Here is a 12,972-nt window from a genome sequence, read left to right on the forward strand (position 1 = left end):
ACAACGGATCTTCTCCCCTTTAGACTTTGAGAGTGTCTAATACAAGGCATAGAGATGAAACCTTATAAATAAAATTTTCTCACTCTAAAACTATTATAACTTTCAAGGTTTTCTTGATGAGCCAAGGATCCAACACAAGAAAAACTCTCTGTTGTTCTCCAGCCTTAGTCCACCTTTCTGGATCCACAAATCTAAATCCATTTTTAGAACTTTTTCTTAAATCAATTACGTATTTTAGAAGGTCCAACTTGAACTCCGAAACTAGAAATAATAATCCCAAGTCTAAATATTTCTTTCAAAGATATAATCCTGAAACTCTTTTTGAAAAGTGGATCCAAAATCTAAATCCAATTCCAAAAAATCATACCCAGATCAGAACAGACCCCAGATCTAAAACATAGATCCAATATTTCAACTCAGTCCACTAATCCAAGCTCCAGATCCAGACCCAATAATGCTAGATCTGGATCAGATTGGACCATTGATCCAAACCACCTAGACCTGGATCAGATCAAACAGCTGATCCAAACCCCGATCTAGATCCAAACATTTTACTCAAGGATCTGATCAACCTGATTATCCAAACTATAGATTCAGATCCATGCAACCAAGACCAGGATCAGATAAAACCCAAACCTCATATCCGGATTCAACAATTCAAGTTCATATTAGGTCAAACTTTTGATCATCCTAGCCCTACTTAATGGCTAGTTCAGGATTTGCTTCGATCTTGGATCCAAGTCTGACTTAGTCCCTTTTAAACTAGACTCGCAGATAGATCCAATCTCTCTAAGAAACTGCTTCTGCGTATCTACATACGCATTTACACCCATGGGACGACTTGAATGCTCACGCACACCATTAGCATATGAGTGATTAGAAAATCAGTACCCAGACTGCTGAATGTCAAAATCCAGTTGCAGAAAAAAGTACCATATCTCTAATATCTCTTAAGATACAACTAGCCATTTAAAAACTTTTACAAAAACTTATCTCAAACAAAAAAAAGATGGTTAACAATAACAAGATTTTCCTTGTAATTTAAAGCTATATATAAATGCATAAAATTGAAAACGCTGTATTTTCAACTTTGCATTTTCATTTTCGTTTTCCTTGAGTAATATTTAGATTATCCCTTAGGCGGATCAACCATGAGAAAGGCATGGCAAGGGCAAGATTTTGTACTAACAAAATGGATTCCATCTCCTTTTTTGGTCCGGCCTCTTTAAAACCGGAGGCGAGTCAAAGCTTTTCAATCTATATCGTCAAATCCCTCATTTACACGTATACAGCCCCCTATTGTGGGTAGAACAGTCAAATTTTGCTGCTTACAGTTTTTGGCGAACAATGGGTCTGATCCTTCCTTTATCTAGATTATATAAATCTTAGTCCCGATGACCAGCAGCTTGCATGTTAAACTTGGAAGTATTTGATTTAAATCCGACTAGTCATTTGTGTTCACATAGGCTTGAGGATTAGATACAGCCTTCCTTAATTTAGGTCGTTATTTATAAACAATGTATGCAAGTGTTTGCTCTTTATTTTACTTTTAATCTCATCTTAAGTGGCATTGCATTAACAGCATATTTGGTTGGATGGAAATGGGTGGAAAAAGGAAAGGAAAACATAATAGGTGGCTGTTTGGATGGAGGGCAGAGTGGTGGGAAAAGACTGCTTCAATTTTATGCATGCTCGTTGGATGGAAGGGGATAGAAAGGAAAAGGAAAATGGATAACAATTACTTATATGCTGTCTCCAACTCGCCCAGCTCCACTCACCCCAACCCCCCACACACATATATCTCCCTCTCTCCCTCCCTGCCCCTCCTTGCATCTTTCTCTCTCTCTCTCTCTACCCCGCGCCAACACACTTACCTCTCCCCCCTTTTAACATTTTAATAACTATTCCTTCACTTGGCGACATATATTATTTGTATCATTGTTGGCCAGCTCGGCGAGTTGACTTGGGAATCACCCGCTCATGATCATCCTCTCACTAGGCCATGAGTCAAATCCAAGTAGGTCAGCACCAAAACTCAGGTGACTCGGATCGGAATCAACTGAGTTTTGTTCTAGCCGTTTGAAAGTGTAAAAATTCATTTTGATTCATACAATTTTTAACTATTTTTATTTTTTTTCCTCTCATGAAGGTTTTTAGCAAAGACATGAAAGGATATATATATATATATATATATATAGAAAAAGAGATAATACAAGCTAAGCAAGTGTTCTTAGATTCACGACCTCCTTCATGGTTAGAATGGTTGACAAATCATAACCAAAATCATGTTGTTATATGCTGTAGATTACACTACAAAATTACAATAAAGATACACTATAAAAATTTATGACTTGACTTTGCCAATTCATTGAGTCATGTTGCTGTTCCATTGAACCGGTCATCTATCTATCCAAGTCCAATTCCTAACTTTGCCAACTATGATTTGCATACTAATAAAAACCGATAATGAGTGTTGGAGACATTTTTGTAAAAAAATATAAATATTTTCATTTCTTTTCCTATATACAACTAATTAAACGTGATTTTTGACATTTCTTTTGCTTTCCTTTCCTTCCTATTCAAGCCAGCCTTTTTCATAGTTCATTTCCTTTTCTTTCTTTTCTTTTCCTTTCCTTCCTCATTATTTTTCCCTCCACTTATTAAAATCCTTTCTTTGCCATCCGTCCAAACATAGCATAAAGCCAACTTGTTTTTGCATGTAACAACATTTAAACTTAACCTCACTTATTTCTTCCGGTCATCACACTATAGGGTTTATACATTGGACCTGTGTCTGGGACTAAGGTTCACTCTTGGGCCACCTATTTGGCCCCATTGTCAATATCAATGGGTCATTTAGTTCTATCAAGTATATAAACAAGTGTCTAAGGAAATCGAAGAGCCTTACCTTTATAGTATGAAAGACTTTTGCTCAAAGTATATCGGCATACCTTGAAAGCTGGACAACCAATCGAGTTTTGATTAGGTCCACCAAAATCATTTTGAAATTATGCATAATAGGATAAACCTTTAGGGAGTTGCAATGAACATTTAATTATGATGTTTTGATTGCTTGTATGATGTGTATGTGGTTTATCTGGTCTCATGTTTTCAAAGCAGATTGAATACTTTAAAGACAACCACTCTTATCATTGTGGTTTTAAAAAATCATTGAGTTGTTTTATATCTTCAACTCATTATCAGCCCATTATTTTTCATTGTATTCTCAGGCTAGCTCTGTTGACTCCCTCGCTTTGTGTTTGATGAATCAAGAAGTTTTATGAAAAAAACTCTTTTGGAATTTACTTAGACCTTCTCTTGATGATCCATTCTCATTACTCTATCTTCAATTGATCTAGCCCATTGCTTCATCATAATGAAAAACTTGATAATGTAAATTCCTTCTAGTCTTGTGCCCCTTGCATGGTATTTTGGAGTTCTTCTGATATATCTCCAAACCCCCTTTAGGGTTGTAGATTACATAAAGTGGCTGAGATATGCAAAGAAGTTGTCGATGGCAGTCTTATGTAGGCTTTAGCTAAGAGATAGAACCCTTGACCTTACACTTTTTGGTTCCCTTGGGGAGAGATGACCATATTTTTGGATAAATGTTCAGAGATTCTTAGTCTTTCCAAGTGATGCGAACTTCAGTAAGGGCTCACATCCTTCACGAATGTCACCTTACATCCTTCAGCAGCTCACACCACCAACAGAGCCTTAGGAGGAGGCTATCCTAGTAGTAGCATCACCAGTTCAGAGAGTCTTAGCCAGCACAATTGTGCGTGGCAGCCCTCGTCCAGCTCTGTTGATTCAGGAGGAGCTGAGGCCAGACCCAAAAGAGTGCTGTTAGCTCAAGCCCACTTGAGCTGTGCCTGGTCTGGCCACGCCCCAGACCCAATTATTAAACTTCGAGGAAAGAAAGCAGAAGGAAGAACACTCAAGATTATAGTGGTTCAGTCTTACAGACCAACGTCCACTTCCTATCTATCTCTCATTCTACTTTTTAACGAGAGCAGAGGTTGATGATCAATAATTTCCTTATTTTGTTCATTTGTAACGGTAGCATTGTAGATTTCGTGCAGCTGGCTGATGGTGTTATCTTTATCCTCAACATGCTCCCTCAAGCCAATCTCCTTGAGATTGAGCTTGTTTCGAAAATACTTGAATTTTGGGCCAGGGAGATCCTTAGTGAATATGTCAGCAACTTGACTAGCTGAACCAAAAAATCTGATTTCCAGCTCCCTTTTTGCAACTCTTTCTCTAATGAAATGATAATCAATTTCGACATGCTTTGTCTGGGCATGAAAGACAAGATTCTTGGCTAGACAGGTAGCTCCTAACTTATCACACCATAAGAGTGGTGATTCCAACTTTTTTAGACCTAGTTCCTTTAATAGCATTTTCAGCCATATAAGTTCAGAAGTAGCTTCTAAAAGGGCTTTATATTCAACTTCTGTTGAAGATCCAGCTATAGTTTGTTGTTTGGACGGAGACCAAGAGATAATATTGCTGCTCCAAAAGTGTGACCTAACCACTGGTCAACTGCCGGTCATCTGGGCAATGATTAAAATTGAAAGTGCCCTGTAAATATCTTAGAATTCTCTTGACATAGCTCCAATGTTCTTCATATGGTTCATGCATAAACTGACATGTTTTATTAACAATATATGTGATGTCAAGGCAAGAAAGTGTTGCATATTGAAGACCTCCTACTATGTTTCGATAAAAAGCTCCATTATCAAATTTGTCTCTTGCATATTTAGAAATAGTTATGTTGGCAACTGCTGGAGTGTCTACAACCCTACAATTTCCCATACATGCCTTAGACAAGAGATCCAATATATATTTTCTTTAGCATAAATAAGGAACAGCTGCCCTCCATGTAGCTTCAATTCCAAGAAACAGACACAATTTTCTTAGAACTTTAATAGAAAATTCTGTGCCAAAATGATAAACCAACATCTGATTTTCTAATGGCATATTACCCTTTGACAATAATATCATCCACATATATAAGAATAAAAATTACTTTACCTTCCCTTTGCTTGATGAAGAGAGAAGGATCTGACAATGACTCATGAAATCCCTGACTTGTTAAGTAGAGTTGGAGCGGTTCGAACCATGCCCTAGGAGCCTACTTTAACCCATATATAGCTTTTTGCAATTTGCGAACATGATGAGGAAAAATCTTTGATTCAAAGCTTTGTCTTTTGTATGAGCTCTGAATCAGTAATGTAGCTTATTTTTACTTTTACGAAGAGCTTTTGTTGGTTTCTATAAGAAAGAATTGCTAAATATACACTGAAATATTTGTCACCAACAAATATGCATACGATTTTATCTCTAACTTGAAAATCATGAGAGCAAGGCCCCTCAAGTGCTAATGTCTTACATGGGGCCACATTTCACCATCAAATCTACATATATTTGTAATATACTATGGGTGGGATGACACCTGATTTTGATTGTGATTAATATTGTTCAAATAAGTAAGACGTAATTTTCTTTTTTTCTCTTCTTAACTTTCTTCAGGAAAACACATATATATATATAAATCTGGGTAAAATGTATTTATGTTTCAAAATAAGCATATTAAATTATATATATATATATATGTATATGTATATATATATATATATTTATACATGTTTGAGATTGCCTCACTGTCCTATGGAGATCTGCGTGGTATAATAAACTGTGAATCTTAGATCCGCGAATATGGGAAGAGGTGGAGTCAGCAGTTCGGAGATATAGGAAGTTGTGGCAGTACGTCCCCCACTACTGGACCATAGGAGCGTTCATGAGCCAAGTTAGTCTAGCTAGAACTATAAGTCCCAGATCGAGAGAGTCGTGCTCCAGTGCAATAGCTCGAACTCAGTCATGGCCTGGAACCATTTTGTGTGATCAAGAGCTTCAAGATGATTTCAATGCGCATGTTCGTCTAATTCTTTCTTGGCATAATATACTTTTGGGATTTTAGTGCCATCCATTGATCTCGTTACCATAGTGTGAGTACATTGCCCTTGATCTCTAGCCTGAGGGATAATGTCAATGACCAGTTGTTGACTAATGGCATCTGGTTAAGCATATTCATGCACGGGAGATGGTTCATGGCTAGATGGAGAAATGTAAGGACTATTTTGATTTTCTTCTCCATGGTTATCTTTCTGGTCTGTGGTGAGCTGACCACAGCATGTTTCACAATTTGAAACAATACTAGGCAATACTTGAAATAAAGGAGGTGACACCTTTTGAGGCTGATGGTCTCTTATTTTAGAATACATCGATGTCTCTTTTTGAATCCATGCTGATATTTCTTGCTCAGTGAGAGAAGCACTCGATCCTTGAAAGAGAAAACTGGACACTAGGAAAGTAACATGTCTAGAAATGTAAGTTCTTTTGTCAATGGGATCAAAATGAAAGTATAATTTATGTTGATGCCCATAGCAAATAAATACACATGGCCTCGACTTTGGTTGCATTTTATTTTTCCTATAGGAAATGAGCAAGGGTAGCAGGTACACCCAAACACACTAATATGGTTATAACATGAAGAGTAGTTCATAAGGGGGTATGTCCTTCAACGTGTTGCTTGGCATCCTGTTTATAATGTGCACTGCCGACTAAAAAGCATTGCAGTGAAAAATTGGAGGCATTGAAGCTTGAACCAGCATGCTCATCCTAGTGTCCACAAGGTGTTGGTGTTTTCACTCCATGACACCATTTTGTTGTGGTGTGTGAGGACATGAAAGCCACCTATCCGTTTGCAGCAAGAAAATTAGAAAAGCTCGTGCTAATAACTCACGACCGGCATCCGAGTGAAAGTTTTAATTTTAGAGTCAAACTAGTTTACAACATGCAACTTAAATTTCTCTAAGTATCCCTGAGCTTCAGATTTGTATTTTAATGCAAACATCCAAGAGTAGCAACAATAATTGTCAACCAGTAGTGGATAATAACGGTGTCCATCTTTTGAGTCATTTGGAGCTAGTGTCCGCAAGTCAACATGGATTATTTCAAAAGGATTGATGGCACAGTATTTGGCATCAAGGAATGAGAGTCGATGCATTTTGTACATAAAGCAAACTGAGCAAAACATATTCTGAGATAAATCATAATGAATCAAACCATGTTTTTTCATTCTCTCTAAGACATGAAAATTTAAATGTCCTAGATGCTGATGCTAACAATCGACATTTTTATTATTTTCCTGAAGGGGAACACCACCTACAAGCTGATCATCAACATTTTTACCACCATTTTTATTTGTTGAAGTATGACCCACTAGTTTCTGTCTAATGCAATTGTTATTTTGATCTGATTGTCATGCTACCATAGCTTGCAGTATAGCTAAAGCGGTGTTACTACTCTGGACTGTCTGATTTACTTCCTGCCAGTGGCAAGGACTATGTTTATTCACTCCCTGAACTAGAAACTTTCCTATCTGCATATGCTTGACAATAAATTTGTGTGGTTAAAATTCAATGAAGCAACAATTGTCAGCGGTAAACTTGGCAACAAATAGAAGATTTTTTTTAAAAGAGGGCACATGAGGGACATTTCTCAACTGAAACTTATGCTTACTTGTATGTAAAACAATATTACCTATTCCATGAATTGGCAGGGAGGATCCGTTGCCAAGCATGCACCACAAATTTAGGGCCTTGAAAGATGGATTGAGAACATGACTATTGTTATATGATGTGAAGCACCAGTGTCAAGACACCAAGATGAGTCTATCTTGTCATTGGAGGCCCATGCTACAAACACTTTGGGTATATCCCAGCAGTTTGGAGCAGTGTGGCTTTTTCTGCAACAAAAGAGACATGTCACTTGGGGTTTTGATGTACCCGATTGAGATGCTTGAAACTGACTTTCTCCTTTTTTTGCTTATTTTGGGTACTGTTATCATGTGATCTGCCTCCGTCCCTTCCTCAGTAAAGTTCCAATGCCCATGCCCACGTTGGCCTATGAAGGCATTGACATTAGTTTCAGCAGAATAGGTGGTTTGTACAAGAAGATGGAACAGTTCAATCCATTTTTCTAGATTCAACAAAAGGTCAAAGTGTTTTGAGGGACTTGGAAAAGTTTTGAAAGTAGTAACAGTAGTAACAAAGCTTTCATAGGTGGCAGGCAACCCATTTAGAGTAAACATGACTAAATCTTGACTACAAACTTCTTCATTTACCGCACTAAGAGAGTCTGCGAGAAACTTTACCTCAGTTAAGTAGTCGACTAAAGATTTGCTTGCCTTTTTGATATTTTGAAGGTTGTTTTCGAGTTGCAGAATCCACATATTGGAAGAAGATGCGTAGGACTGTTCTAAGGTGACCGAAGCATGACGAGCAGATTTTATATAAACACGACGGCTTAATACAGCTGTACTCACAGTAGCTTTCGCACAGCTGAGAGCAAGCTGATCTGCTCTCTACCAAATACTGAATTCCAGATTGACAGATTCCTTGCCATTGGCAGTGACAAATTCGACAGGAGGTTTGGACAATCTGTCTACATATTTTAAAAAGTCTTGAGAGAACATCACCGACTCAAGTTGGGAATGCCATAACAGATAGTTTGTGCATCTAACTTGACTTAAACCAAACCAGCATGGCATTCCATTGTGCACCAGGAACAAAATTTTGTGAGGCCATGAAAGCACCAACAGGGAGAGCTTAGAATGGATCAGAGCTCTACCATATTAAACTTTGACAAAAGAAAGCAGAAGGAAGAACACCCAAGATTATAGTGGTTCGGTCTTGCAGACCTACGTCCGCTACCTCTCCATCTCTCATTCTACTTTCTAATGAGAGCAGAGGTTCCACTATGTATAGGAAAGATTACAAGGGAGCCCTTGATTTAGGGATAGGTTTTGGTATACATATCTTTCCAATTTGATGGTCAATAATTTCCTTATTTTGTGGATTTACATAGCACTGTAAATTTCGTGCAGCTGGCTGATGGCATTATCTTTATCCTCAACACCAATTAGCCAGAATGCCACACTCTTTGCACATGGTTAGTGTGCAGCTATGTGCACAGACCACATGCCTGCCACCCTACTAGTTATGTGCCTCCTTCCACTTTGTGAGACACCTCAGCATATGCTATCTGCTAGTTATGTGCCATGCACATATGTGGGCATGACCTTCCAGCAGTGAAAATATACAAACTGAAGAAGAAAACATCAGTTATAAGGCAATCCCCAAGCCACATAATCTGAACTTTTCTAGCAACATGAGCATGAGTCCCACTGAGGATGTTTTTGTTGGACAGCTGACAGCTTTGATTTCAATGGCCTCTCTCAACTAGTGCTGTTGCTACCTGGGTAAGCTCCCCCCAACTCTTGTCATGGGAAATCGAAAGACATAGTATATCCTCGACTTGATATACAAGCCATGTCCATAAAGCATTTGCTTCATACAGTGTAACTTGAAGGCAATAGAGTATGCTTACCTCATGAGCTAAAGTGAGAAAAATATTTTCTGCAAAAGTGTTAAAGAATATAAAGTTTCAGATGGCTATCTGGCCAATATCAATTGATGTGTTCATGTAAAAGAACATAAACTTTCAAGGCTTAAGTCTCATGACTATCACATTTTGATATATCAACTTCTTCCACTAGCCATGCAAAGATTATTGCCAAAAAATGCGAGCATAGTGAGAGTTACAATTTCTTCTTCAGAGTTGTGTTCAAAAGTTTTATTTGAAAATGAATTAATAGAGTTAGAAGAAAAAAATAGTCTTACACTTTGCCACCTAGAAATGATCTTTCCACCTACATTTTTTGATATTATGGTGCATCTACCTATTCACATGGCAAGGGAGGTATTTCTAAGTGGTCCAGTTCAATATTGATGGATGTACCCTATCAAGAAGTATTGGTAGTACTTTCCAAGTCTATTGTCTTTCTTTTTTTTTTCTCAAAAATCATTTACAGTTGATAATTGTGATCGCCTATGATAACAGATATTTGAACAGGTTGAAATCTTATGTTTGTAATAAAACTAGCACAGAAAGTTCTATTGTTGAGGGATACTTGGCTAAAGAGTGCATTAAATTTTGTGCTTGATACTTGCATACTTGCATAATGTAGAAACAAGGTTTCATTGTCCACACAAGAATGATGATCTTATTGTAAAAGTAAAATAATCAAAGAATTGAGAAAAGGTTGCATACTGGGAAAGGTTGATAATGTTGCATTAGATGACAACACATTGCGACAAGCACACCAATATATATTATTTAAATACGAACCAATTAACTCTTGTCATTGGTAAAGCCTTTTCACCTAATGAACTTTAGACTAACATATTATTGTACTTTATGTATTTCTAATGATTGGGATTTAGACAATATATTAGATAAATAAGACAACAACATTCTTGTACATGAAATTGAAAACATGTATAAATTTCAATTGCAAGAACGGTTTAGAAAACATGTACATTTTAATTTAAATTTGACCATATTTTACATTTTAATTGTGCATAAGTTTTTTCTAATATTGACTTATTTTTATAGGTGCAAACATTACTTTTTACTAATGAAGAAATGATAGAAGAAATTAAATGGATCTCACAAAGTCCTCAATATTTGACCAAAAGGTTCAAAGGATATTTTATAAACAGATTTCACTTTCACACGAAACAGATGGAAAATAATAGGCAAACCCAAAGCAGTGGTGTTGTTGTTGGGGCACTTACAAGTTTCTCTAATACTAGATATATCCGACCTAGAAGAGAAAGTATTACTTAATATGATATTATTAAAGATATTATTGCGTTGCAATATTGTGGAAAATTCAAATTTGTCTTGTTTAAATGTGAATGGTTTGATGTTTTGGGATTACAGGGTATTAAAAACGATGAGTTTGGATTTACACTTGTTAACTGTAATTGTAGATGTATGTAAGATGAGCCTTTTGTCTTGGCACTTGACATTCAACCTGTCTTCTATGTCGAGGTCCCTTTACATAAAGATTGGAAAGCAGTTATCAAGACAAAACCAAAAGATTTTATTTGCTAATATGAATTATAGTTGAGCTAAGTGAGCATCTTAGGTAAACTCAATTACATAACCATGGGTGATACATTTTTTATCAAATGCCTACTTATATGTTTTAACGAAAAAAATATTTCAATAGACTTGAAAATATACAAATAGTGATTAGTTTTTCTTCATATTCTAACTAACAAACCATGAAACCACATCTATACGGTCAATTTTTTAAAAGAAATTAAAAACATAAAAATTTTCAAATCAAATCAAAATATCAATACCCATTGACATGTAGCTTGCTTGTTCATGTCTATGTGCTATTATGATGTGTCAAATATAATTCAAAAGATTGTAGGCATTTGAATACCTCTATGCATAGTCTGTAAACTAATGCTGTGGGTTTGATGTATAGATAGGTTTCTTAGTTTGTTCCTTGGACCTATTAACTTACGAGCACTCAAAAAGATGTGCGGATGAAAATGAAGGAGTGCAATAGTTTCCAGGTAGGTCTCCTTTGCCATCTTTGTTTCGAAAGATCAAGAATTTGTTATGCTTGGATTTTTTCTCTTGTTCAACCTATTTTTTATAATATATACATGCATGAAGTAATTTAGTTTCAAACTGTTATGCACCAGCCATAAAGCATTGTTGTTATTCCACATTTATTTAAGTAATACACATTATGGTCATCTTCATTTGTCTATACGTGATTTTTCTTCTAAGTGCATGCATATATAAATTTTGATTTGTTTCCTGGAACTTCTCTTAAAAAGGGGAGTCCCTTACATAATTTTATACTTCTTTCATCAGATGTGACCTTGTGATCAAATCTTTAGTTTCCCAGCATTTTCATAAGAATTCGTTGCGTGATGTTTCATGTCCCTTTAGGCTTTTAGGAGAGGCAGTTGTGTCCTTGAAGGATAGTGGCACAACAGCTGTCTTACATTCTACCTTCAGGCCTTTCACTTGAAATTGCCGTTTCTACCTAGTTTATGTTTCAAAATGCTACAGGAACTTTTTGCAGGCAACAACCTACCAAGAAGGTTTCTCCCGCTGGTGATGCTCTTTTGATTAATCACTTAAAGTAAGCAAACCATTTTCATTTTTAATTTAAAATAAAAATATTAGGAATCTCAAAATTTTACTTGTGTTCTTTCCCTTTGAAATTGCTCTTTCTAATTTCCGTTTGTTTTATTGTGGTGTAGGGTTTCTGATAGCCAACAACCTAACAAGGTCTCTCCTTGGCTAATTGATGCTCTTACTAATCAAACCACTTGAAGCAAGCAAACCATTATTGCGTTAAGTTAAAAGAAAAAAATGTTCATGATTATCATAGTTGTAGGTTTCACTTCTTTCATATTCAGTAAGCCTAAGAAATGGTTCTGCCTCTCAATTTTTGTAATATGGTTCTGCAATGTGGCAATCTAATTGAGTGCAGTTATGACAATGCCTATTGCTTCGATTCCTTCTAGTTCCAAACCAGCACAGATGAGATTGTCATACTCCATATCTTGCTGGTCAAATATCGTATATTATTGCAGTAATCACATTCATATTTTGAGATTCAAGAGATTTTATAGAATGCCAGGATGGTATGATAAAAGCTCTTTGGTAGCCATACATGCATTTTGGAATGTTTACATATGTTTGTCAAGGAAAATTTTCTGCCATGATTGAAGTTGCAGAACACTCTTTCTCAGAAGGCAAATAGATAGCAAACATGTTTGAGTAAACTGATCAATCAATTCTCAAGCTTGGGTAGCTAAACTGAGGCCAGATCCTTTAGGCTTGGGGGCAGAGCTGAGCAAGATTTGAACAACTTCTTGTAATTCCCACGCATAATCCTTGGTTCATTTGCACTGAACGAACACAGTCAATGTAAAAGAACAGAGTTTTTTCTTTCAAAGTGAACTCACAACAACAAAAAAATACTTTTAGGAACGGCCAGAAACCATTCCTTAATGTATGAACGGC

This window comes from Nymphaea colorata, chromosome 8 (genome assembly GCF_008831285.2).
Source record: "Nymphaea colorata isolate Beijing-Zhang1983 chromosome 8, ASM883128v2, whole genome shotgun sequence".
In the NCBI taxonomy this organism is placed as follows: Eukaryota; Viridiplantae; Streptophyta; class Magnoliopsida; order Nymphaeales; family Nymphaeaceae; genus Nymphaea; species Nymphaea colorata.